Source organism: Mus musculus, chromosome 11 (genome assembly GCF_000001635.26).
Source record: "Mus musculus strain C57BL/6J chromosome 11, GRCm38.p6 C57BL/6J".
Taxonomy (NCBI): Eukaryota; Metazoa; Chordata; class Mammalia; order Rodentia; family Muridae; genus Mus; species Mus musculus.
This window is the reverse complement of record NC_000077.6, coordinates 36,308,221-36,335,130: the sequence shown is the minus strand read 5'-3', so window position 1 is coordinate 36,335,130 and position 26,910 is coordinate 36,308,221. Positions and strand designations below refer to the sequence as shown.

The 26,910-nt window shown below is 43.3% G+C and overlaps 1 protein-coding gene across 22 annotated transcripts in view; it reads left to right on the top strand.

Moving 5' to 3' along the window:
* Nucleotides 1-26,910, top strand: part of Tenm2 (teneurin transmembrane protein 2) — a 1,230,398-nt gene that overhangs the window by 901,923 nt on the left and 301,565 nt on the right. The window lies entirely within an intron of this gene.

The following is a 26,910-nucleotide window of genomic DNA, read 5'->3' as shown; positions in this document are numbered from 1 at the left end:
AGGCACAGACTGAAAGAGCAAAACACCTTCAACCTTCATAGCATCCCTGGGAGAAAGTATAACTGCGTACTAACAAGGAAGATGATCTGGTATCCATTTCTTTTCCCCGTGGGACTATGTACTTGGAATCCATTTCACTAAAATATTGCATTTTTTTTTATCTTGAGGGCACCCATTGTTACAAAATGGACCTTATCATCAACCATTCTTGTCCTGCATGCAAGTCACCTGGAATAGATAAGGAAGATGGGTTCATATTATTACAGATGTGCTCTTGGCTTTTTGTGTCTCCATTTTGCCTGGCTGACCTTAATGAGTTGGCCTCCTGGGTCTCAGTTTTCTTATCTATAAAATGAATATTTTTTAAATGTGGGATTTGCACATTGATGGTTAGAATTTAAGAAGTGGGCCATGTATCTCAAATACTTGCTACACTTTCTGTTACCCAGCATCAGTGTGTCACACAGCATCACTGTCAGCCAGTGGTCCCTATTTTGGTTACTACATAGCTTGCTTTATTGGATCTGCCACAGGAAGCAAGGCATCCTTACTGTCCTTTATGTCTGGTCTTGGAACCAGCTCAGACTCAGCAGAGAGGCATGCTCCTCTGAGAGTTTGTTTTGGACATGATTGTACTACGTTTTTGTTCAGCAAGTCAGAGCCAACGGACTTGGCTGGTGAAAAATTTAAATCAGATCGGTGAGAGTCAGCAATCTTCCTCTCCCCCACTGTTCGGCTCTGCACCTCTGCCACCAGGTCAGGGAAATCGGCAGTCCTGGGGAGCAACTACAAAGCTGTTTCCAGAGCCAATTTCCTGCTGAACTGTGTGTTACACTCTTAGCAACATTCCAAAAATTATACTCACTTCAAAGGCAGCTTTGATCTGGCCCCCTCCCTCCCTTCTCCCCAGCCTTTGCAGAGGAGCGTGTCTCCAGGACTAGAGTTCACCTTGAAAGGCTGAGATGCCTCTGAGCAGAGCTCTGCTCTTCCTGAGAGGGAGGGAGGCACCGAACTGGAGGAGAAAAAAAAGGAAAAAGAAAGGAAAGTCTGTGGGAGGCCTCACTTATTCTCAGTAGCCCACTGCCCTTCACTTGGCAGCTCCACGCCTTCTAGCCTTCTCGGGGTGAGCAAACCCACCAGTCTGGGTTCACCATCCACTGAGCAGCAACAGTAGCTGCAGATTCCAGCATTTTCTATCTTTCCTAGTTGGGTGTTGTCTTTTAATCCGGGAGCGGTAGCGGGTTTCTTGAATAAGGCTATATTTGGAGCTCGATAACTCTCACACTGGATGAGATGGGAAGAGGGGGACAGGGACCCCCTGGTGTTAAGGCTGAGAGAGCCAACTGTACCTGATGATATTCTAGAGGGAGGGGGAGAAGCATGCAGGAGAACTTCTACACTACAGTTTGGAACCTGAGGTGAAGCAAAATCCCTGGCCACCAGACAAGTTACCTAAGAAGTAAAAACATTTGTAAATCCCAAAGGATTACAGCCTAAAGGAAAACTCTAAGATGCCAAAAAAACAAAAACAAAAACAAAACCAGGAAAGGGGTGATTGCATCAATGACAGAAGACTACCACACTCTCTGGGAGTTGTAGACCTACAAGGACAACTTGATTTATGAATTGAAATTGTTAGGTTGTCTCTAGGCAAGGGACTACATAATAAGTTATGAAGTCCTTGCCTCAGACATGAGAGGAACTAGGGAAAAGAACATGAGCTGATACAAGGTGTGGCCATGGAAATCATACCTCACCTGTCTGAATTTTAGGATCCCTTCCCAGAAAATGGGGGCTTTTGCAGTAAGGGTAACCACCAAAAACCCATTGAAAGCATTGAAATGACTCCACTCTGATCCTACAAGTTCAGAGACCATTTGAAGTGATCAGTGGCCAAAGAAGCCATTGCTTCTGAGCACCTAATTCTATTCTGTCTCCCTATGCCTAGCACTTGGTCTTGTGTTTAATGCAACATAACTGGATATGTGTAAGCACTGACTAAACCGCGTTCACTTTAAGAATCAATAGTATTTTAGGTTAGGCATAGTGACACATAGCTATGTGTGACCCCAGCACATAGGAGGCTTAGATGGGGGGATCTTGAGTTTGAGACCAATCTAGGCTACATGAAAAAGGCCTACATGTCAACACACTTAGGACAAATTCTCTAAGGAAACCCTTATAAAGTGAAAAATAGTTTTACAACCACCCCACTGTTATTCTATTAGCATCATTGCTGTTACTAGTTTTATAATTATTATTTCTGATATAGACCCACAATGACAAGCTACATTTACTGACCCACAACATGTAATATAGTTATCTAGCACAAACTTAGTGCTCAGAGAAGGTTAAACACTAGTGGAATGACACATTGCCTGCCTCTCAACACTTTAGTTTCTATATGCATTTTTGGCATCACATCTAGGAGATAAAGATGGGTTTATTTATATTTCTCTGTTTTACGAAAGCCTCACAGTTATGTTAAGGGAATAAAAGCAATTACCACTGGTTCTTAGAAAGAGACCCTGAGATGTGCGCTGAGCAATCAACGGAGCACTTTATGAATGTGGCTGGCTCCCCAGGACCCTCTGCATCATGCTGACCATCCTGGTAATTAATAACCACCCTGACGCTTGACGTCCATCAGGAATGGGATGCTGCCCTAGACTGAGAGGACAGCGGGACGTGTTACCACCTGCACACCTCCCCGTAAGCTCCGCTCACTGCATTAGCAAGTGGCAGCTATTATATTAGACAGAGCCACAGCTGAGCCCGCGGTTTGATTTTTGTCACCATAAAGTCAGGAGTAGAACTGACGGCAGAGTAATTAGGAATGAATTCTCAGATCTTGACTTATCAAGCACACTGCCAGGGAAAGGTGGCAGAAGCCATGTGGCGGTGTTTTGGAAGCTCGGGCGGTGACCTTGCAGGCTGACCTTACTCTTAATCTATCAAAGAGACCAATAAGCATTGAGCTGACAACCAAAGCAGTTTGGGGAATTTTTTTTTTCTTGGTAGCCTTTAGGCACTCAGAAGAGAAAGGAGCAAAAACATGAAGGCAATATGGGGAGCAAAGTTACCACAGGAACAAAATGTTCTTCTGAGCAGCTTGAAATGAGCATAATTTTGGAGAATTTCTGCAGTGGCGGGTTAATTCATAATTGGGTTTGCTGAGCAATCAACAATGTGTTGCTTGTATTTTCATATGCCGGGAACATATGACTCGGCGTGTGCAGGCGCGTGGATTATAATGCTCCAGTACTTTGATACCTCACTAATGTGCAATCTCTATTTCTTGCTTTTGTCTGGGGGCCTCTCATATTACATTTAGATTGTATCCTTTATCATCCTAAATTGACATTTATGCTTTTACTTCTATTGTTTCCCCAGCTTCTCCCTGGTATGGATCAACAATTTGTTTTAATCTGTGTCACTTCTGTTATCTCCCTCGACACAGAGGCACCGTCATTCTGCAGCGCCATCCGCCTACAGAGGTTGTGTTATGGAGAGTGTGGTGGGGTCCCTTACCCTCTCCCACTGTCTAAAGTGCTAGCGAATGTTAATTGCTTTTCCAGTTAGTTTATAAGAATGCAGAAACCGCTGAATGCAGCTTGACTGGTTTTGATGAAAGTAATGGAACACTAGTGCCTATGAATAAATAAATCTGATTTACATAGAGGACTATCGTGGTGCTGGATGGGAAGCTGCTGAATGCAAGCAAATTATAGTTTAAGGACACATTACTCCTTAGCTTTTATTCCAAATAAGGGAGAGGAGCTCAGGTTTCTTTAGTTTCTCAGAGGGAAAGGAAAGGTGACTCGGGGAGGGGACTGCATTCTTCAAAACCTAAAACTTAAGGGACGTGCTTAGTTTGGAAAGAAGCTGTTTGAAACATTTAAATTCTAAGGTAGAAAACAAAGAAAATATTGAAAGGGAAGAGAAACGGATTGGGGGGGGGGAAGAGCATCTAAAACCATGCCGATCAGAGTGTGTGATAGGTCTGACACCCACCTGCCTGCTGAGTTGATTTTGTTTCCTAAATTCCTGCAAGATCATGGTGTTGTAGTTAATATTATCTGGGAATTTCTACTCCACTTCAGATCATTTATTCCCAAGCCTTTATATTTTATAAGCTCTAAAGCATTTGAGCTGGGCAGATATCAACCCCTCTATGCTATTTTGTCTAGTTTTATGTCAATCACCCTGAGATATCACTTGACATGTTCTACCTGGGCCTCTCTTACTCCAACAGCCGGCCTACACCATGGTGACTTTTTTATTCTTCCTTTTCTCTTCCCTCTTGAGACCCCAAGCCTGGAAACTTTCTCTGCCCCATCTCTTCTGCTCAGTCCAGGCTGTAAACATCTTTATTAACCAATTAGGGATAACTTGGGGGAGGCAAAGTTTATGCAAGAGCTGGTATATATAACGATCTCCTTGTTCCTGAGGATCTCGGGGGAGAGGAGCAACCAGATCTTAGGGTACAGAATTTAACATTTGAATACAAGTAGCATCAGACCTACATCATGGTGACTGGTAATGAAATGAATAGAGACAATCTTCTCTTTCAGATGAGGCAAGGTAGCTAAATGGGAGCTTTATGCAGGCCAAGTCCACTGATTGTAGTTTCCTGAGAGCAAAGAAGAAGGGAACAGGGAAGGTCTTTTCTCCTTGAAAAGTGGGTGGGTAAGGGAAGGTCACCCTAAACCAGGAGCAAAGGTACCATGACCTAGAAGTGGCCCTGTTGGTGAGATTGAAACATCAAAATGCAAACATTCAGAAAGGATATGTTCTGGGACTAACGTCTTTACAGGCCCTGGTGGGACAGCAGTGACAGCCCAGAGTTGCAGCCTTGAATGTACATGTATGTGTTCATACCTAGCCTTTGGCAAATCCTCCCCTCAAAGGAGATAAATAATTGAGGCAGGTCCTGCCACTTGAATTCTAAACCTAAGCAGATAAATTTTCCAGCTGGAAGAGGGTTTTTTTTTCCCTTGGTATCTAGTGACACTCACAACCTAACATTATGAAGGAATGAAAGATTTCTCCCCAGGAAGCCTAGGGTATGAGATAAAAGTTAGGTAAAAATTATCATCAGCAAAAACAAACAGGCAAATGAACACTTGACATATTTTGTCCATTTCAAGGTCTTTCGTTAGTAAATGTATTTGAAATCAAATTATTACCCACTATCATTCCTGCCTATCTTCCCCATTCTTCCCAATCATTCCTCAGGCCCTGATGATATATCGATAAGGTATAGATTAAATATGAAATTGCCACAGATCTCAAGCCCTTATAGACTTATGGACTGAAGCTTGGTTTTTATATCAAATCAACCATCTAGAAAATGTATGAGTTCACCTTAATATTAAAAATTACTGGCAGTGTCTTCATCTTATCCAATTGGTGTTGTCCTGATAAGCCACAGTAAGCAGAGAAAGATTGTGTGATAAATTATGGAACAGACATTGAAAAATATATTTATTACATTTGGATGTGCAAGGATTTCACTTGCTGTGTACAGAATAAAGAGTTTATTTTTTAATGCCTACTTTAGATCCAAGTAGTTTAGAGTCTCAAAAGACAAGCTAATATTCAGTTGGCTCCAGGCATATGAGCATGTAGGCAGGTAAATTGGGGGTTACAATGAAACTCTTAAAAAAATGATCAGCAATAGATCAAATTTTATTATAATCTACATGTCTTTTTCCTCTGCAGAAATATGTAAGGAGCTTAGATTCTTAGTCTATAAAGTATGTTCTCTGTACCAAAACACTAGCTACCTGAAGAAGACTCAGAAATTAGGCATATCTTAATGAGACTCTCAGGTTGATGGTGTGTCAAATCACACTGACAGACAGGAAGCCTGACAGGAGAAGGGAAGATCTTCCTGTGTCCAACAGAGCTTGCTAAATGGGAGCTATGAAAATAATAATAACAATAATTAGGATGTGATGATGAGCAAAATAATGGCTAATATAATTGATCATCTTTATTAGGCATTTATATCTGGGCATCTCTGTAAGAAAAATACATTTATTCTTACTTTTAAAGTAAAGAAATAAAATCTGGAAGTTTAAAGAACTTTGCTTGTATATCAAAGCATGTAGATAGCATAGCCCAAGATGAACACTCACATCTGTTTTTTTTTCCATATTTTTTAATTGGGTATTTATTTCAATTACATTTCCAATGCTATCCCAAAAGTCCCCTACACGCTCCCCCACATACTCCCCTACCCACCCACTCCCACTTCTTGGCCCTGGCTTTCCCCTGTACTGAGGCATATAAAGTTTGCACGACCAATGGGCCTCTCTTTCCACTGATGGCCGACTAGGCCATCTTCTGATTCATATGCAGCTCCAGGAGACACGAGCTCCAGGGGGGGGGGGGTACTGGTTAGTTCATATTGTTGTTCCACCTATAGGATTGCAGATCCCTTCAGCTCCTTGAGTACTTTCCCTAGCTCCTCCATTGGGGGCCCTGTGATCCATCCAATAGCTGACTGTGAGCATCCACTTCTGTGTTTGCCAGGCCCCAGCATAGTCTCACATGAGACAGCCATATCTGGGTCTTTTTAGCAAAATCTTGCTAGTGTATGCAATGGTGTCAGCGTTTGGAAGCTGATTATGGGATGGATCCCCAGATATGGCAGTTTCTAGATGGTCCATCTTTTCGTCTCAGCTCCAAACTTTGTCTCTGTAACTCCTTCCATGGGTGTTTTGTTCCCAATTCTAAGAAGGGGCAAAGTGTCCACATTTTAGTCCTCGTTCTTCTTGAGTTTCATGCGTTTAGCAAATTGTATTTTATATCTTGGGTATTCTAAATTTCTGGGTCACATCTGTTTTTAATCTCTTCTCCATGTCAGTAAAATGCCTTGCGTCCTGTAGAAAGGATCTTCCATATTAGAGGCCAGTCCTGCAATAATGAGAAGGCAGTAAGTCTGAAGAAAGGGCCATCCCCATGGGCAATGAAAGGTTGGCCAAGAAGAAAATAGTCTTTTGGATTCTTTTGTCACGTGCCACATTTTGAGATCTCCAACTTGAAGCCTGTACTCATCCTTCAGTCCTCCTTTTCCCCCATGTGTAGAGTATCCTGGCCACACTGCTCCCTGCCAGGGTAGAGTTAACTTAGAGTTAACTGCATCGGAAACCCAATATTTTTCCTCCTCCTGAACCTCCTCCTTAACAACTCTTTCTCTCTTTATCTCTCTCCCTCTTGACTCTCAAACGTTCTAAAGGTGTCTGTGTATTTACACAAAGAGACACAGTGTAACTGTAAATCAGAGAAGAAAATCTACCTGCAAGTGGCATTTAATGCACTCTGGTTGTGGTCCTGATGTGAGCACACCCTTGCCTTTATGTGTGGTCAGTTGTGAGGATCCACAAAGAGTGTCAAGTCCCGGGTCTCCTCACTTCTGTTGTCTTATATCCTACACGTACCATATGTTGGAACGGATGCTTCATCATAGCTGAGAAATTTGGCTGCATTATCTCCTCACATCAAAACAGTAGTTGCACATTTGTCTTCATACATACTCCTTACAGGTGTGTAGAACCAGGTGCTGTCCCTGGCTCCTGGGCTTAGTTAACTGAACATAGCTAACAGGTGAGGCACTCTTGCTGCTTCCTGTGTCAGCGTTGTGGGGACCAGCTCTGATCCATTTCTGTCCATGGGCGCTTGCCAGGAACCACACAGACAAGTTGATAGGATGCCCATTGATGGGCCAAACGTTGTTTTTCTCGACAGGAGCATGCAGAGTCGGCAAGTTTGTCCAACTGGCTGGCTCTGAACTGTCAGCCAAGTTTTCTTTCTCCTGGTAATAGCTTATAGATGGTTGAATATTTAGAGTTTGTGACATAGGTTATCACTTCTTTCAACTTGAGGTGACAAAAGAATGAGGAGAGTAATCAGTAGCCCCACCGGGACTCCATGGGAGTGCGAGCATCACAGGCACATGCAATCGATTCCCCAGCGCTGTTCATCACAGCAAAGTCTTGGCACTGTTTGCAACAGCAGCATTGGAAGATACTGGGACTGTGTCTTGTCTAAGGTTGCTGCTAGATGCAAAACCCGGGGCTTTAATAAGATCTCACCCCAAGTCTAATCCACATTGAATTTTAAAATGTCTCCAAACCCCTTTCTTACAGTGCCTTTAGGTAGAGAAGAGTAAATTGCCTAGATATTATTTCTTTAACCACCAGAATAACTGAAGTCTGAAAGACTGAACACTGACTGCTACAGTGATGCAGAGTGCTTCTCAGAGCAAGGATAAGAGCACCACTTAACTCTGTACAAGGATGCTGAACCTTTTTTCTTTCGCCTCCTGATTTGGAATTTCTTTATCCAATTATCTACAACAATCCAGCCCCAAGTGTCGACCCAAAGGAAATAAAACCTCATGTCCAAGTGTAAACGTATGCCTGAACACTAAAGAAGCTTTGACTCTCAATAGCCCCAGACTGGAAGCAAACCTTATGCCTATCCACACACAAATGGTTGTCTCATACCAGTAAGACATGGAGAGGGATGACCTACTAAGATCTCAACAAGGAGAACCCACCTCCAAAAAAGCTGAAGAACAAAGAACAAAGCAGTTCTTGTTCATCACTCCTTTATGCTAATTTTAAAATGTGTGACTAGGGAGCTAGAGAGATGGCTCAGAGGCTAAGAGCACTGGCTGATCTTTCTGAGGACCTGGGTTCAATTCCAGGTACCCACGTGGCAGCTCACAACTGCTTGTAACTCCAGTACCAGGGGATCTGATACTCTCCAACAGACCTTCATGCAGTCAAAACACCAATGTATGTAAAATAAAAATAAATTAATTAAAAAAATAAATTATGTGACTAACTTGAGAATCTATACTGTAAGTGTAGCCTCTGTGGGGCATAGTGGAGAGTGGGTAGTACCTGGAAGATGGTACGGGAGAACCTTGTGGAAGAAAGAAAAAAGCATCTGATGTCTTGAAACAGCTGGTAATAATGTGGGTGGTCGTGGTTACTCAAGCTTTCCAAATTACACACACCTTTATAAACTGAACTGAGTTTTTTAAAAGGAAGGAGTGATGGAGCTATGGCTGTAATGACAGCATGAAGGCCTTTGGTGGTGATGGAAATTTCCTTTCTATTCCCAGGTATCAGTGTTAGTATCTCAAATGTGATTTTTGGATAGATATCATACACAAGGCATTATCTTTGGGAGGACCTAGACAAAGGATATTTGGCAGTTTTGTGCATTGTTTCTTACAATTATATGTGAAACTGCAATTATCTCATAAATTAGCTGGGGCTGTAGCTCCAGTGGTAGAGTGCTCATCTTATTCATGAAAGAATTTGGGTTTGACTCTCCAGCATCCTCCTAAACTGCAGTGGTAGCACATAGGCATGTAGTTATCCTCATATGCTCTAGAGACAGGAGCTAGAAGCCCAGGAGCTTGGTTTGGCCTGGTCCATCTGAGCTAGCTAAGACCCAGTCTCAAAGCCGCAAGAACAATAATTAGCTCATAAATATTAATTAAGATGAAACAGTACAGAATTGCTATTAATACCCTGTGTCAATTTTATGTTCTTGAATGTGTGTGTGTGTGTGTGTGTGTGTGTGTGTGTGACATGCATGCATTGTAGGAGAGAAACAGAGAGGATTTTTTACGAGTTTTTCAATTTGCTTGGATTTTTAAAACATTTCTCCACAGATGTAGTCTCACAATTAAGAATTCACCCCTTGAATGGGGGTGAGTCCCTCAAGTCGAAGACCAAAAATTTCTCTACCACTTCCCCTTTTCCTGTGGCTTATAATGCCATACTTGGAGTACTTTCTTGGATGCTGCATTAGTCCCTAGCCTTGGTGGAGTGAAGAGCACCTTCAAGCAGCTCTGCTGCTGGGTGGAAGAGATATCACCACATGTGGTTTTGCAAGTTTCCCAGGGAATGCAGTGATACTAATGCAGTCTCCTGGATGCAAAGACACCAACTGGGTCTATGCCACTCCCTTGGTGGCCTTAAGTGCATAAATCAATCCTTATTTTTATACCGATCCATATGGCTTTAAAATGCTTCCTTGTGTGTGCTGCTCTTGGGGAGAAGAACAGGACTCACATCGGTTGTATTCATAGAATGCAAGAGATAGGGAGACCTGCCTGAGGATGGTTTGTTTGTTTGTTTGTTTGTTTGTTTGTTTAAATTCCTAAGAAGCCTGTCCTGGTGTGGTCAGAGACAAAGGCAAATGAATCTGCTAGCCATAATGAAGTTAGTACCAGTCAAGACAGAAACTGAATGCCTGCCTTGGCATGTCCAAGGCTGTAGGATACAGTCCTGATAGGCCACTATTGGCCTGTCTCCTGGGCTCCTGTCCACACCACTTTGAAACACATCTAGCCCTCTGAATTCTGCCTCAGCCAAACACCTGCTACATCAAAAGTGTCATTCCGAATTATAAGCGCCAATGGTTGTAAAGGTGTAGCTTAGAATGGCCAAACGCTTATTGTATGGGGTTGAAAGGATATCACTAACATTATCCCAATGTACCCAGTGATGTCAGCAGGTAGCTTTTTCCACTTAGCAGAAAAAATTTAATCCTATGTTCTCCTGCCCTGAGGATTGAAGTCAAGGGAAGATTTTCTGGGTAAGTCTGAGGAGATAACCCTGTCATTCTTTGTCTTTCTCTGTAGCATTTCTTTATCCTCTCTAGGACTCTGAAAACACTCTGATCTCATCTTCACTACAACATCAAAACCAATTGTAGTGCCTCCTAACCCTGACTTTTGATAGAACACTGGGTAGTAATTAACTTAATGGGATAACATGAAGTTTGAGCAAGTTCGAAGGTATCTGTTTCCACTCCTCTCCCAGAGGCCATCCCTAGTGTGATCTTGGATACCATGCCAGGTCTGAGGAAAGAGATGCTTAGGGAGATAGCTAGCACTCTCCTGTTTTCTACATCACATCCGATGGGGAGAGCAGCACACTGAATCACAGGGTGACTTCTGAAGATGGGGCAATCTGCCTGTATCACTTCCTGGCACACGAGACACCAAAATATTTGTTGGAAGAGTATGTGACGAAGGGCAAGATAGTTCTTAGAGTTTCTCAAGTATTTGAAAATGCCTCTTAGGAGGTGTTAGAGCCTGCCTTGACTGCCAATGAAATTACTGGAGTGTTGAAATTTTCGAATCCATGCAAAAAAAAATCATAGGAGTTTTCAAAATGTTATCATGTTGAGAAGCTACTTCCAGAACACCATGCGTACTCCTCATTCTTCCTACTTTGTGAGTTCTATTGAAATTGTCTGCCTTTCCTACTAGACTAAAAACTCCTCAAAGATAGGGAAATTGGACCTGAATTTTAACAATGAGCTCAGGCCCAGGCACAAAATTGTTCAAATGAATGTCTACAGAATCTACCTAGGGTTACTTCTACTAGTCTTCAGAAAAGATTGCCCCTAGAGTGGTGTGTCAAGGATGCCACAGTCTGGGCTTGAAGGGGTTTTAAAGGATGTTCTCCAGCGATCTCATTTCAGATCCCCTTGGGTCCTGGCATGGGAGAATGGGTTCTACTCAAGGTCAGCCATAGGCCACAAGCAAGAAAATAGTGACAGAATTGGTAAGGGGAGATTTACGAAACCTTCTTTCATGGCTCAGGGCTCCATTTTCATGCAAGATAAGAGTGTTGTCCCTCAGCTAGGAGCACAAGTGAGCAGTTCAGCTCTGTCTCTCTGCCTTCTGTCCTCTTCATGCACCAATTCTCAAGACGACGCTGTTATCTCGCCAGAAAATACAGCCCAAAGCATTACAGATGTCTGGTACAAGCAGAACACATATTAATGGTTATTGCTTAAAGAAGAGGCATGCTCAGATCTCTTTACTGTGCTCTAGGGAAATAGCAATTTTTACTTTCTTCCAGAGAAGACCAGAGACGTGCAAAAGATCAATTGGATTTGGCTCATCTCAGCTAGAGGGGGCTTTTCAAAGGTAACTCAAATGGCAGGGCTGGCTTGAGCCACACACATCCCCCACCACACACACAGATTTCTTCAGAGTTAACTTTTATGGGAGAGGTGCTTATGGGTACTTAGATGCACATGTTCCCATTTGTTGCAGGAACAAGTAAATGAGAGACAGGGTGTAAAGAATGATGAAGCGTCGAAGGAAAGGGACTTTGGGAAGCTCAGTGGAGACCCTGGGATCACTCCAGAAACTGGGACTTTCACTCTTTGCCCACAGTTAGCTTGCCATTTTATTTTAACTAAGTGGGGTTTTTTTCCCCTTATTTTTCTTCTTTTCATGTGTATGTATGGGAGGATGTGTGTTCACACATGTGTGGGATCACATGTGTGCATGGATTTACTGTGTGTGCAGCCCAGTTTTAGTGTACAGCATCTCTTTTCGGCCTTATTATTTGAGGCATGGTCTCCTAACCAACCCCAAAGCTCCGAAGTTCAGTTAGTCTCTCGAAGCCAGGCTTGCTCCGTGTCCACCTTTCAGGTCTGGGCTTACAGGTGAGTTGGTACACACACCCATCATCTACCTAAGTTCTGGGGCTCTGAACCCTTGTTATTGGGGCAAGCATTTCAACCTTGTGGCCCCATGTGAGATTTGCCTTTTCCCTTTAAATGCTCAGCCAGTGACCGGAAGGGAAGAGATTGTTGCTAAAGAAGATATTTGAAAAAGAGAACATGACTTTCTTCAGGTGCTATGAATCAGATCAAACTAGAAATTCATAGATAACATTTTAAATGACTGAAAATGAGGTACTAGTTTTGTTCTGGGAGGAAACACTCGATATTAAACACTGGCAAAATGTGTGCATGCTAAGCCATCAAATACTGCTGATAAGGGTCAGTTATCAACTTTAGCAGACAGACATGTTTGCCTTCCTTTAATTCTTCAAAAGGCAATAGATGCCAAACTAGTCTAGTGCCATTCTAACCGCAGCTTTACAGTGTATGCTGTGGGATTTAAACAGCCCCTTTGTCCCCTTGAAAATCATCGCCATTTGTAATTATCCGAGAGCCTCCACTGCGGAGCCTGTCAACAGCAAGAGGAACCTTTAAATTGCTTGCCTTTGATGAAAATGAAATTGTTATCCATGGAACATCTCTAGGAAAATAAATCAAGACCCGACTCCTGCTATGCAAACAGATATATACAGTATCTCCCTAAATCAGCTCTTTTCCATCTGAAACAGAGCTACTGTACTTTATTATGATGTCAGAGTTTGAACTTGGACAAGAATGCACTTCTAATAATTAAGATGATATCAGGCTCTGGGAAGCCTAATCCCTGAGGGAGGGTGAAAGGTTCCTCTTGGAAAGGCCTCAGAAAGCTTACAAACTGGGCCACATAATGGCCAGAGAAGTGCCAGGGGTATGTGTGAAATACCTTATTGTCAAAGTGTGTAGATGAGACCAGAAGGGAAAGTCCCTGATCCCATAAGCCCGTTTAAAAAAAAAAAAACAATAATAATAACACGAAGCAACTCTTGGAGCAAGCAGGTGGTGCCTCATATGTTCCTGGGGCAGAGAATGAGCTCCCTGCCTTTAAAAGTAATTGATTCTTTAGAGAAACGTGTCAAGAGCACTGGTTTTCAAAATGATTCCACTCACAAGTGTTGGGAAATAATATAGGCAGCTAATTGCTTCAGAAGTTGCCAGATTATTTAACTTTGGTTTGGATGGAGGCTTCGATGGAGCTCCTAATCCCCCCCTGTCACTTTCTTTGTCGCCGTCTCAGATTAATGGATGTCTTGGAACTGATTTACTCTTGCTTTTGCGGAGATGAAATCTGCACATGACTTCCGCCCCACCCCCCCACTCCCCAACTTTTATGTGCAGGGCATCAGCTCCTCCTGGTGTTCTTAGCCCAAACTCTGAGTGTTCTAAAGATAGCACTGTGACATTTCTGTTTTCAATGGAGCCCAAATAGTCGGTAAGATATAAAACACCTGAGAAGAAAAAAGATATGTTTGCCGATTTTAGCACCAACATATTGAGCTGCAGAGGTGAGCGGCTGTAAGGCCAGGCCTGCTACCGGTGGGGGTTGGGGACGAGAGTGCCTTCTCCTTTAGAACTGGGGGAGGTGGGGTTAATTGATCAAATGCAGAGCACCTTGCCTCTCCCTGCAATTGTATTTTGAAATGTCTCAATCCTCTACAGATTGTTTGCAAGTGGATAGTGTGTGAGACTGCCATCGTATCCCAAGGAAGGAAGTCTGGTTGTTTTCTTGTGTTGCTGAGTCCTCCCACTGGTTGTTGCTCTAATGAGCAAGAGTGGGTGTGTCTGAAGTGGAGAAAGCATATGTTCCCTTCAGGTATCAGTCTGGTGGAATGAGCCAGAAATCATAGTCTGGGATCAACACTTTATCAAACTTACCAATTATGTCTGTTTATTTCATCATCCATTTGTTCAAACAAATATGCCTGTACGCAGCATCTAAACACGGGCACATGTGTGAGATCCAGCAGAAGCCCAGTTTATAAAAGTCTCCAGGTACCTCTGTCTCCAGTAAACCTTCCAGGGTCCACCAGGTCAAGGGTGAGAAAATAGTTTTCTGTAAAGGCCCAGATAGCAAGGAGTTTCTTGTACTTTATGAGCCACCTATGGTCTCAATATATCACATATCCTATTTTATAACCTTTCAGAACTGTATGAAATATTCTTACCCCAGGAGCTGAATATAGTCCCCATACTATACTTTGCCATCCCCAAAGTCGAACCATGGTGGCCAATGCATCACCCAGAAAACACTTCTAGAAATATCTGTTTGTCAGCCTTGGCTGCAGAACCAGCTAGTGTCCACTCTGCATGGGTTAAATGGTGTCCACCTTCTACTGTTCTATTCCCCTGGAGAATCAAGCCTATGTGCAGAAGCCAGTAAGAATGCACAGCAAGTGTTAGTCTAGGTAAGCCTTCGTCAATTCTGATATCCTGGACTAGAGTACCAAATGGAGAAATAAATTTTTAAAATTCCTTCTTAAGTTCTTCAAATCTAGTTTAGGATGCTTTCTCTCTGTGCTTTGTTAGGGCTTCAATCTTCGGCCCTGTTTGGTCCTCGTTCTGTGCAGTGTTAAACAAATTAAATCCTCCTTTTAACAAGAACTTCAGAGATGGTAAAGGGGAGAGGGCTATGCGATGCCACAGGAAACGAGGCCCCCACGTAGCCCCAAGACTGTCAGCCTGACCTCAAAGAAAGAGCACAGAACCCATCAAAGGGAGACTCAGAGCTACACTCTTGCTCTTAATCAGTTGCCAGTCATCAATTACATGTGAATTATGCTCATTTTGCCCTCTCTAAAAACTGCAGCCAGATTCAGCTTCCAATTTCAAATTAACATATCTATGCGGTGTGGTTAAACAGAAATATCAAACACTTGCAGGCAGGGAGTTTTGATGATATGGAAAATTCACTGGTTTGAGCCATGTCAGCTATAAACGAAATGTGATACAAAACATAGGCATGACCTAGGACAAGAACGACAGGGCCAGCTGGCCAGAACAGAAGTCCAGTTACTTAACCTCTCGTACCCTCAGGGCCCTCCATCTGCACAGTGGGGATCTCCCATCTCCTATGGGATCTTTGGGCTGAATACCGTGATTATCCATGGAAATTTCTTCACAGAATTTGTCAGGTAGTAAGAGCTTAGGAGACGTTAACTATTTATTATAAGTGTTTGAACTATTAATGGATAGGTGTAGAAATAAATAAGATATTTGGGAAGTGCCAAAGGCCACTTTGGGAAGGTATGAGGTTGTTAGAAGCATCTGGGATTACACTTTGTAGGAAATTACAGTTGGCCTGGAATTCGGAAGCCAATTCTACAAGTCAAGTAGAGCTGGGACTATTGACTTCCCCAGGAAACATAGTTTACCCCCTCTGAAGCAGCCCTTTCTCTGTGTTATATCAGTGGCTGAGAAGAGCCAATTTTGAGAAGAATGGAGCCTGCTCACATGATGTTGCATCAGGTCCTACTACCTAGCTCCATGTTTTGAATTCCCAAAACTCTACAACACTGTATTGCTTTGTTTCTAAACTATGGATGCTCTATGGACTAGTACAACTCAATGTTAACCCGGAGCCACCCCACCCGATCCCTGGAAGGAGAAAGACTTCCACTTTTCTCTCCTAAAATTTTCTTTGAAACTCTTTGACTTCCAATCATACCTCATTTCACTACCAAAGTGTCACCTACTGGGAGCGCAGAGTTGCCACATTCGTTGTCACCTTTAAAAGCAAGGACCTGGAAAGGGTTGTTCCCCCTGGAAAACAAGCGCTGCCGACAAGTCCAGCCACTGATGTAACACAGAGAAAGGGCTGCTTCAGAGAAAGAAATTGGGACGAGGGAGTTTGGCTGGAGCAATGAGACACGCAGAGAACCTCTGGGTATTAACCAGACTGGCAGTGTGATTCCTGGGAGGAAAGGCACAGCTAGCACCTGCCTGTCTGCCTCTGCTCACTGCATTGCTCCAGCCTTCCAGTTCTCCTGCAAGGCGTTCTTGGTGACGGACGCAGTCTCTACTGAGTGGGAAACTGAGGCTTTTCAGGGCCTGGTATTTGTGCACTCAGGCATCACGGACAGCCAGAATCTACGCCCCCAAAAGAAGAGGCCTAGCGTAATTCCTAGACGGCAGGCCGGTGTGCGGGGGAAACACCACCACCCTTGAATTGCCCAGGTAGGCAGAACGGTGGCTTTTATTGGCTATGAGATCTGAAGCAAATAGAAGGGGTGTGTAGGGGGGGGGAGGAGAACAATGGACGGTATTTTAGTCATTTTGTTCTTAAGAGTGTTTGTGGAAAAGGTCAGAACACCCTAAACACCAAGGGACAAGGACTTAGCTGGAGGAAGTGTTCCCTAGAAAGGGAAGAGGGAAAAAATCACAGACAAGCCGCAAGGGCTTCCAGCCCGACAGCAGCCCTTTCAGCAGAATAGCCTGCCTGCCATAGCCTTGCTAGAATTCTCATAGTTTTTCCTGGTCCCTTTTCTGGGACAGACTCTCAGGAGCCAAGGCCCCTGTGGTGAGGCAGGCAGTGTTATTTTTCTGTCTATCCCTCTCCTTTCTGTGAATCCCCAGCCCCATCATTTATGAGGCCCCCTGGGCTCTGATGGACCGGACTGATGTGGGTCACAGGTGCAGGAGCTGAGCAGACAGCTATGCTAATTATGCCACACCTGTTTCCGCAGGTTAAGCTGTTGCTATTGGAAACCATGAGCCAACAGGCAGTTATCGGCCATCAGTTTTGTGACAGACCCTGGACTGGGGTACAATCCTCCATGAAAAATGGCATAGATGGTATGAGCGATGAGTGGGGAAATGGCGCCCATATTCAGCTCTAGGAGACTGTACGGAAGAAAAGTGCACCCCTCACCCCGGTGGTAGATGGCAGTCAAGAAAATATTCCTCCTGTAGGTTCTGAGACTCCAAAACTAAAATCATTTGCTAATTGCTGGCATTCAAAGCACAGAGCCTAGAAGCATCCAGGTAATTGGATGTCGATGTGAATTTCTAACATCTCCTCAGAATTCCTAAATCCATGGCAGGTAGTGCTGAGCTATAGCATATTCAACAGGACAGGGGCCCTCCCGTCATCCGTCTCTCACCCCATCCCTTTCCTGTTATGTTGCTAAACTCAAAGCACCCTTGGGTTTCTTTCTGTCATCTTCCAACATCATTTTGTACTCTGCTCCTTTTCCCAGAATCCACCACTTCTTCTGTTGGAAATTTCCTAAGACATAACAAAAGTTTCTCTTCCTGGGCAACAATTTCTGTCCCTTGAAAAAGCTTCCTCACACACAGTTAGGAAGTGGGACAGACTCGGAAGCTTCGTTATTTGTTTCCCATCTACTAATAACCTTATCGTGATGGAAAATGTAGTAATGTTTCAGCAAGGTTAGGAATGGCTGGCGCTGAGTGTCTGCAGAGCGGCCAACGGGACAGTGTAGCATAGCCGTTTCCCCTTTGTGCAAGGTACAGGACTTTAACAGCTTGCAGTGGAAGCACAAACTCTGGCAAACAATATTCAAATGAATTCAAATATAAAAATGATTAGCAATATGCCAGGAAGACTTCTACGCAGATGCTGAGTCTCATTTTCTTTTCCTCTGTGTCCCTTTTATATTTTTTTAAGAGGTGATAATTTGATGGTCAGACTTTTGAGTTCTAGAATGTTTTTAATCCCTCATTTAAACTTGTCTGTTTGACACAACCCTTCTTTCAGAAGCAAAATGTTCCTATAGACTCAAATAATTCTGTCCTAGTCTTAAGACTTGTTTGAATATGGTTTTAATTAGTATACAGGAAGGGGCTTGGTGGTAGAGTACTTGCCTTGCCTACACACAGCCCTGAGTTCAGTCCTCAGTGCTTTCAAAAAATAAAGATTACATTAGATTACCATACAGTGAAATCGGCTTTGCCACATACAGTTCAGCACTTTCATTCCAGAGGAGCCCCAAGTCCCTTCTGACACAAAATCTTCCTCCTTGCTTCTCTGTAATAATCATGCTCTCCCACCACAGAGCCCTGGGCCCTCACAGGTTCTGGTCTGTTATTACAATGTGTCTTTTTGAAACTGTCACAGAACAGGAATCATATAGTATATAACCTTTTAAAACTGACTCCTCTCACCTGGCACGGTGCTGCTGAGGCAGGTGTGTATAGCAATAGTTCACCCTTTTGTAATAGTTCATTTTAATTTTTATAATTTTTAAATTGACATATATTATTATTATTATTATTATTATTATTATTATTATTATATGTGACACACACCATGTTTCAACATATGTTTTAGATAGACTTAACCCACTATATTATATACTCACTATTTTCTGATATGAACATTTAAAAATCAACCACCTTGGCAGTTTTAAATTCTATACTATATTATTACTAATTCTATTAGATCTTTTTGGTTACCGCATAGTATTCCACTATATGGAGTTTATGACACCTTGCTTGCCTGCTTGCTTGTTGTAAGATATCTGATTGTCTCGGTTTGTAGCGATTTTGAACAGAACTGCTCTAAGTTTTCACATGAAGGTTTCTAGGTTTCCGTTTCCCCAGTGCAGGCACCCAGGTCCGTGCTTAGGAGTTGGTATGGGGGGAAGCTGTTTCTGGAGTTCCTAGACTGTTTTCATATCCTTACCATGTCTCACCATGGTATTTTAAGGAGCTCTTTTGTATCTGCCTAAAGTAAAATATGTTTCTGGTGGTGACACTCTGCCATTTCTGGCTAATTCTGTGAGGTCATTTAGCTGTCCGCCCTCTCTATCCATCCATTCCTAAAAGGAAGCTTGAGGTGCCTGCCTGCTTCTCTCTGTTCTACTTTGATTCTTCTTGGTGTCATTCCACACATGCTTTAATTATAAAAACGCTCAAATGGTGTGTGCGCATTGTGGAGTCAGTTCGATGGTACTCAGAGATGCGCACGATGCACACAAAGAGAAGGCAGACAGTAGGAGGCTACCAGGAAAGACCTCTCCATCCCTGGCTTCCATCTTGCTGTAGAATGGCAGATGCCTTATCCTTTTCATATGCACTAAGGTACCTCAAAGGTCATGTGGCTCCTACACGTCTCTGGCAGAAGCCCCACCCAGACATTCCGAATCCATGGCAGGGATTGCTCGAAAGTCTCAACCTTGTAGTGAGAACGACATTGTACACGTATTCCATGCCCATAATTGAGGACTCCAGTTCACCAAACTCTATTATCTAGAATTAAACATAAAAGACGTTGATAAATACCACATTCAGCTGAAAATACAAATGAATCAAAATGTTATAGTTTCTCTCCACAGGTAATAATTAACATTCTTGTGAATCCCTCTGTGTTCTGTGGAGCATCCTTTAAATGGTATGCTGGCACAAAAAAAAAAAAAGTGTGACTTACGTATGTAGAGCTGAAAAGTGACTTACTTTGGAAGATCAGGTTGGGAGAGGCTGAGAGTAGTTTTATTTTCTCTCTCTCTCTCTCTCTCTCTCTCTCTCTCTCTCTCTCTCTGTGTGTGTGTGTGTGTGTGTGTGTGTGTGTGTGTGTGTTCACTTTTTCAGAGCACTGTGCATTTTCATAAGTGAGCTGAACACTGAATAAAGACGTGTGGAAAGTGAGGCATCTTACTATCCACAAGGACAGTTAGGGAAAAGTTAGGGTGGTGTGTGACTTACCCAGATCATGAGCATCAGGGATGTTTTTTTCCCTGCCTCCTTACACACCGGCACTGTGGACCCTGAAACACCCTTGCTTCTGGGGTAGGTGCCTAGCAACTGATTGTCGAGTGGACATGTGGATAAATGGGGACGAGCATGAGGGATGGATGAGAAGCTAGAGGTTTGAAAGCTTCAGCCACAGGTTGCTGCTGATCCTGTGCGAGGAATTTAGTCAGTAAGAAGGCAATGGGAATCGTGGAGAGAGAGAGAGAGAGAGAGAGGTATCCTTTCTTTGGATCCCCGTCACTGGATGCAAAAGAGTTTATCAAGGGCTCTTTTGCTAGGCTCTTTAGAGAGAGAAGCCCATGGGATAAAAATCTCAGTATACTATGTTTAAGTTGGGAAGGCTTAGAAAGAGTTAACAGGCTAAATGGGAACAACAATGATGATTCCATAGACCCTGTGCCAACGGGAGCGAGTGTTATACATGAAACAGGGCAGCCACAAAATCCCTTACACATGCAGTCACGGCGAGGGCACCTTTGGGGATCCTGTGTTACAACCTGAGCAGGCTTCTGGAGATAGCATTCCACTCAGGCTGCTTTTGCTATGAAAACCCTTAGCCACGCTCTCTTTCTTCTTAGCCGGTTCTGCTGCTTTGCAAATCACCGGCTACACAGATGAATCCAGATCTACCCTGATTCAGTGCATCTGAAGCCAGCCTTCAGCAAAGATGTTTTCATGCAGTGGATTTGAGAGGGAGAAATAACACTTTCTGCTGGCAGAAGGGGCCACAGGAGATCCTGTTAGCCAGTTTGGCAGTGAAATGTGTCATTCCCACTTGGGTGTACGGGAAGTCTCTGCCCTCCCCCCACCCCCACCCCAGTGGGGATTTCTGCTCATAAGGCCCTTGTTGTCATGTTTGGGTTACTGCAAGAAGGGAAAAAATTGCTACAGTTTGCGTGAGATATTTGTGTATTGGCAGAGATAACCACATAGATTTGTTTGCTGAACTTTGAGAGAGTGCAAGCTTTTGAGGTTTGGAGCAAATGACACCACGATGCAGGCTCTTGGAAATATTATCTTTTCTGTTAGAATTTAGATGACTTTTTGATTCTTTTGCTCTCACTGACCTTGTCAGTGCACAACACCTAACTAATTGATCCAGCAACCATCTATTATGCCTACGGGAGAGCCCAGGTCTGTGGATTCCAGACAGAGTAGGATAGTTGCTTTGCATTCATGTTGTTTACATTCTGGTGCAGAAAGATATTTTTCACGGATGCTAATGTACATCAGAGACATAAGAAACAAAGTTTGGGGGACAAGAGGGCTTCAGAGAGTGTCTTCCAACATGACATCTGAGCTCAGACGTGCAGAGTAAGGAAGGGCTACTCAATTATCTGGATCCCCAAGACTAAGGCTTCTGCGAGTGCCAAGGGCCTGAGGCAGAGGCCATGAGGATCTAGGGTCTTGATTTGCTTCAGTGTTTTCTCCCAGAACACTCTTGAAAGTAAGAGAAGGAGACCAACCTGGGCTAGTACTCGGTGCAACTTCAGTGCACTCTTGGGTTTCAAATGACTCTCTTCTGTCTGTTTCCTCTGACTGCACATTTTTCTCCAAATGGTGGAATGATTCTTTTTATCCTTCAGGCCTCAATCAAAGATCATGTGATCAGGGAACCCCTTCTCAGCTCACACTGTTAAAGTGTCCGATAGGCAGTGTTAGAAACGGCAATTATTTTTCTCCACCAAATCTGATTACTTCATGTGAAGGATGACCCCTCTCCACATTATGGAGTTAAGAATGATCCCATTTGAGGTGATAAATACTAGGCTGTTGCAGTAATGCAAGAAGCCCTGAGAAACAAATTGCTAATTCATGACTTAGACCATCTAAATGTGATGAACGGCTCAGTCCATCGGTGAGCCACTCAGCGGTGGATTCCAATGATAGAGCAACCTGTGTGGCTCTGAAATGAGCCAAAGAAGGTTACGTGGCTGGGTTTTACCATGGGCTTGTGACACCAAAGGGGGACTGAAGCTGAACTGGGCCCAACAACACTGAAGGAAACCTACACCTTCCTCTTACTCGTTTTCTTAGCAACATGGCCACTACTGAGAGGGGTGAGGCTGCTGTAAGATCACTTTCTTTCTGATGACTTAATGTCATGTGTGCTGAAATGTGAGACAAACACACAAACAAATACACTGATCATTTTAATATTCTTTTAGACCTAGAGCCACTCACCATAATTCATTTGTCAAGCATGAACGAATGTGTTCTTAGTAGTGAGTGTTATTTGGGTTAGAGATATTGGGCAAACTCTTTTTTAAGCCATCAAAATAGTGATCTTTGAATCACAGGTTCTGCGTCACCACCAATCCTTATTCACTGTGTGAAGAAAGAAAGATCATTTAGGCAGAAGGAAATAAATGTGGGCGTTCCCTAGGAGCGTTCTGCTGTTAAGGCACTTTCTAAGCATGTTGGGTGATGGGTGAGGAGACAGAGGCACACAGAATGTAAGCACCTGAGGCCTCAGAACCTCCAGGCAAAGCCAGGGTGACCGGTGGTATTGGTTGCCATTAAGATCTTCTGAAGTTCCTTTTTTAAAAAAAGTTTAAATAAATATAAAAGCACACACCAAATTTATAATTTTACACAGCTCAGCAAACTTCTATAGAGTTAGAAGAGGCATTTGAAATAGAAACATTAAAGCTTCATATTAAATTTTAAAGTTTTAGTATTGAATATATTTTATTTATTTATCCACCAACAAAATAAAAAAAAATCCATGTCAGAAGTTGAGACAATAATTAGCTTTCTATGCTCTTTCATAAGTCATGTCATTACCGGGATCAGCCCTGCCTTGTACACGTACACTTAGCTTTTCTTGCTCTCTTTTCTTCATACTATACTGCACCAAGTGTATTCACTTGTATTCGCATGTATTATTGGTGAGATTACACATATGAGAGAGAACATACAGTTTATTTCTTTCTGAAATTACATGACCCTGTACAATATTATGCTTCCAAGCCCAACCATTTTCTTGCAAACTTTTAACTTAGTTTTTTTTAGAGATGAGTAGTAGTCATATATACATATGTATATGTGTATAAATGATGTATATGACATATATGTATATATGTGTATTGTATATACATGTGTGTATATATATGAGTGTGTCTATAGCCAATTTTTGCCAAATATTCATACTTGCATATATATTTGCCAAAATTTCACTATATGTTGGATATTAGTCCGTTGTCCAAAGGGTAGCTGGCAAAGATGTTCTTCCCTTCTGTTGTGGGCTTGTGTGTTTGTTGATCATTTTCTCGATGAATGGGAATTGTTTTAACATGGTTCCATCTGTTGATCCTTAGCATTGGTTTCTGGGCTGCTGGTGATCTACTTCAAAATGATTGCATGCCCCAACGTCTTAAGGGTATCCCGTGTATTCTCTTCTAAAAGTCTCTGTGTTACAGGGTTTAAATTAAGCTCTTTGACCTTAAATACTCAAGGAACCCAGCAACGGCCTCATGAAGTGGAGCTACACCCCTCACTGTCCAGAGGATGCAGCTAGAGTCTCTGGTCCTAAGGGCTTTAGCTCATGTTTCTACAACAAAACTATGGGTTTTGTAAGACGTAGGCCTCCCATTTGGTCCAGGTTTCTTCTCAGGGTGTGATTATGCTGGGCACTGGGGTTGAGGTAGGCTTTCTTACCTTTTGCTGCTTAGCAGCTGGGTGCTTCTGCTCACGGTCGACAAGGAGAAAGACAGTGACACTGGAGGTGCTCTGAGCCACTTTAATTAGAAGATGAAAACATCTCCAAGCCAGCTTTGAAAGAAACCGATAAGCAATCATGGGTAAAATTCAAAAGGCTCTCTGGCAGTGCTTAAGCCAGGGGATCCTGGGCAATGAATGACTACTCAGGAAGCACTCAGTGTGGGGTAAACACTTGCCCCCTTCTCGGGGGTGTGTGTGTTATTGGAAAATAAGCTGGGGACAATTTGGATATTTCCAAACCTGTGTAACAGAATGTTTTCCAAGGACCAAACTATTTTTTAAGGTGTGTGTGTGCGTATGTGTGTTTCTGAAGGTAGAAAAGATGTTTTGAAAATGTCTCCAAAACTGCTCCTATATGTCCCCATTACATCAGCTGTCCCTTGACAAGAAAAGGGATGCAGTCCATGGTCTGACATTCAGCTGACTTCTGTTTATATAGTATGGAGAAACTTTTGTTCTCTTGCCCTATATGGCATGTACCAGGAGAGATTTGGGGAAAAGGTCACCCAGATAGTAAATAATTCTGCTGAGCTTTGAAGTGGAAATGTTCCAGGATCCTTTATCCCCATCCTTGCCGTTTAACTGGGCTGCTTCCCGTCATTCCTGTGCTTCAGGAACGGTACAGATCAGAGCCCGTCCCCACCAGGGTTTATCAGAGGCCCCAGTAGGAATCACAATAGTATTTTATCTTTATTTTGTTTGTTTGCCTATATTCAGGGGTTAAGTGTGATGAGTGATGAAAGAAGAAGAGGAGGGACAGAGGAAGGGAGGGAGAAAGGCGGTGAAGGGAAGGAATGAGGGGAGAGGAAGGAGTGAAGTCCACCCAAAGAAAAGCATAACCCAACATCTAAACATATTAATGGAAAATAATTCGATACTGTAAGGGTACACACACACACACACCTTAAAAAATAGTTTGGTCCTTGGAAAACATTCTGTTACATAGGTTTGGAAATATCCAAATTGTCCCCAGCTTATTTTCCAATAAGACCTTGAAAAGCTATTGGCTGAGCTGGGATGAGAGGAGTTTACATTTCCAATGCAATTCTCTGCTTAGGAGAGTGACGATGCAGGTCAAATAGCAGAGAGAGCATTTTCTGCTGCAGTGCAACAATCAACACAACGTTTGGGCGTATTAATAATTTCACTCCTAAACTTCTCAACAGGGAGCTCATGGGTCTTAATAGTATTGTCAAGATCCTTAGGGCAATTGAAAAGCCCAAAATCATTACTTTCTACTGATAGACTTTTCTTTCCCAGAGGAGCCCCAAATACCTAGGGTAATGTAGATTTATGGAAATGCTCACATAGACTCTGCTCGGATGGAACTACAGCAATGAAATAGCATCTTTAGAAAGGTTCTTCTCAAGTATTTCTACTGTTTTTCTCTCTCTCCGTGCATGTGTGCCTGCGTGTGTGAGACTCAGTAACCCCTAGTGCTGACTTTATTTTAAGGAATGCTTTTTCATGAATTGGACCAAGTAAAGACTGAGTGCAGGGTGTAATAAGATGATTGGGCAGCTGTGACAGAAGTCTAGGTGAGAACTTGACCTATATTGGCAGGTTGACCCCGGCACTATAAGTATTGCCTATTAAATGTCTAACACATGATAGCTGTTGACTAGGCACCCAAGTCGATTTTCTCCTTCCCCTGTCTTCCACAAGCCCCTGCCTGTACCCCGCTGGCTTTGGCCTAGGCAGCAATGGTCCTCTCCTCTCAGCATGCCCATGCCCATCCACTCCAACAAATCACAGGCTTCTTAAACCCTCTGCATCCAGCCGACTCTCCAGTGGCCTGTACCTGACAGTTTCCATCTGGAGACTATCAACAGCATCAGGGGCCCTGCCACAAAGCATCACAGGGAACCTGCTTTGGAGAGGGGTGTTTTTATCTCTTAAGGGAAAGGTACTGTGCGGCTGTAAAAGTTGAACCCATCTGAGATCTAACTTTGATGGGCTCCAACGGGGCTCTGCCACAAACAGACATCAGACATCATGGTCTATAAACCAGAGGGAATCTTCATTGTCATGAACTGTCTGGTAAGAGCAAATTCATAGAGACAAAAAGTGATTCGAATTTGCCAGAGACTCCCTGAGGGGGGAAAAGGGAGGGAGAAAAGAAGGCGGGGGAGAGATAAAAGGGGTCGTTAAAGGGTGTGGTGTTCTGAAATTAGATTAGACACTGGAGTCCTTGCACATCTCAGTAAATGTGATGGAGAAGCACAGACATCTCAAAGAGGTCAGCATTGTTATAGCTCATTTAGGAAATTTGGGAGCAAAGAGGTGGCCAGGAAGAACAAGGAACAGACACCCCAAAACAAGGCCAGGGGGGTTCAAGGTCACCTTCTCCTCTATCCTACTTCCTCTCAGTTATAGGACGGCCCTGGTGAGAGCTATGAGAAAATGTAAAGCAAAGCTTGCCACTGAGTCCATGTGCCAGTGGTGAATAGCAGAGATCGCTGATCCTTCTCCAATGATGCCCCTCACATAGACCTCCCTAGGGACTCAGCTGTCCACTCCGCACTTCATCCAGCTCTAGCTTTATCAGACACCCTGTCCTCCTGCTGGGCATGTGAAATGGAAGAGACAGACACATTTCCCTGGAGTAGTTCATTCTGTGGTGCAGGACACGGGAGAGACTCGAGAGATTATAAAGCCATGCTCTAGGGTGTCTTAACGAAGACGTTTTCAGTATGTAAAGCCACCCTCCCCGAAGTGGCATATGACAGATATGTCATAGTTCATAACACATTGAAAGGGGGGAGACATGTCACGTCATTGGAATCAACCTGTCCCTCAGTTGCCTCACCCTTAAAACAGAGAATAGTGCCCACTTGCAGACAATCGTAGTAACTGAAATGACCTATGCAAGAATCTCACATAACGGGAACTTAGTGAACATGTTCACTCACTCCTCCTTAAGGATCAGGGTTAGCCTTCCAGCCAACCTTCCTCACTGGTGAGGAACGGGGGAGCTGC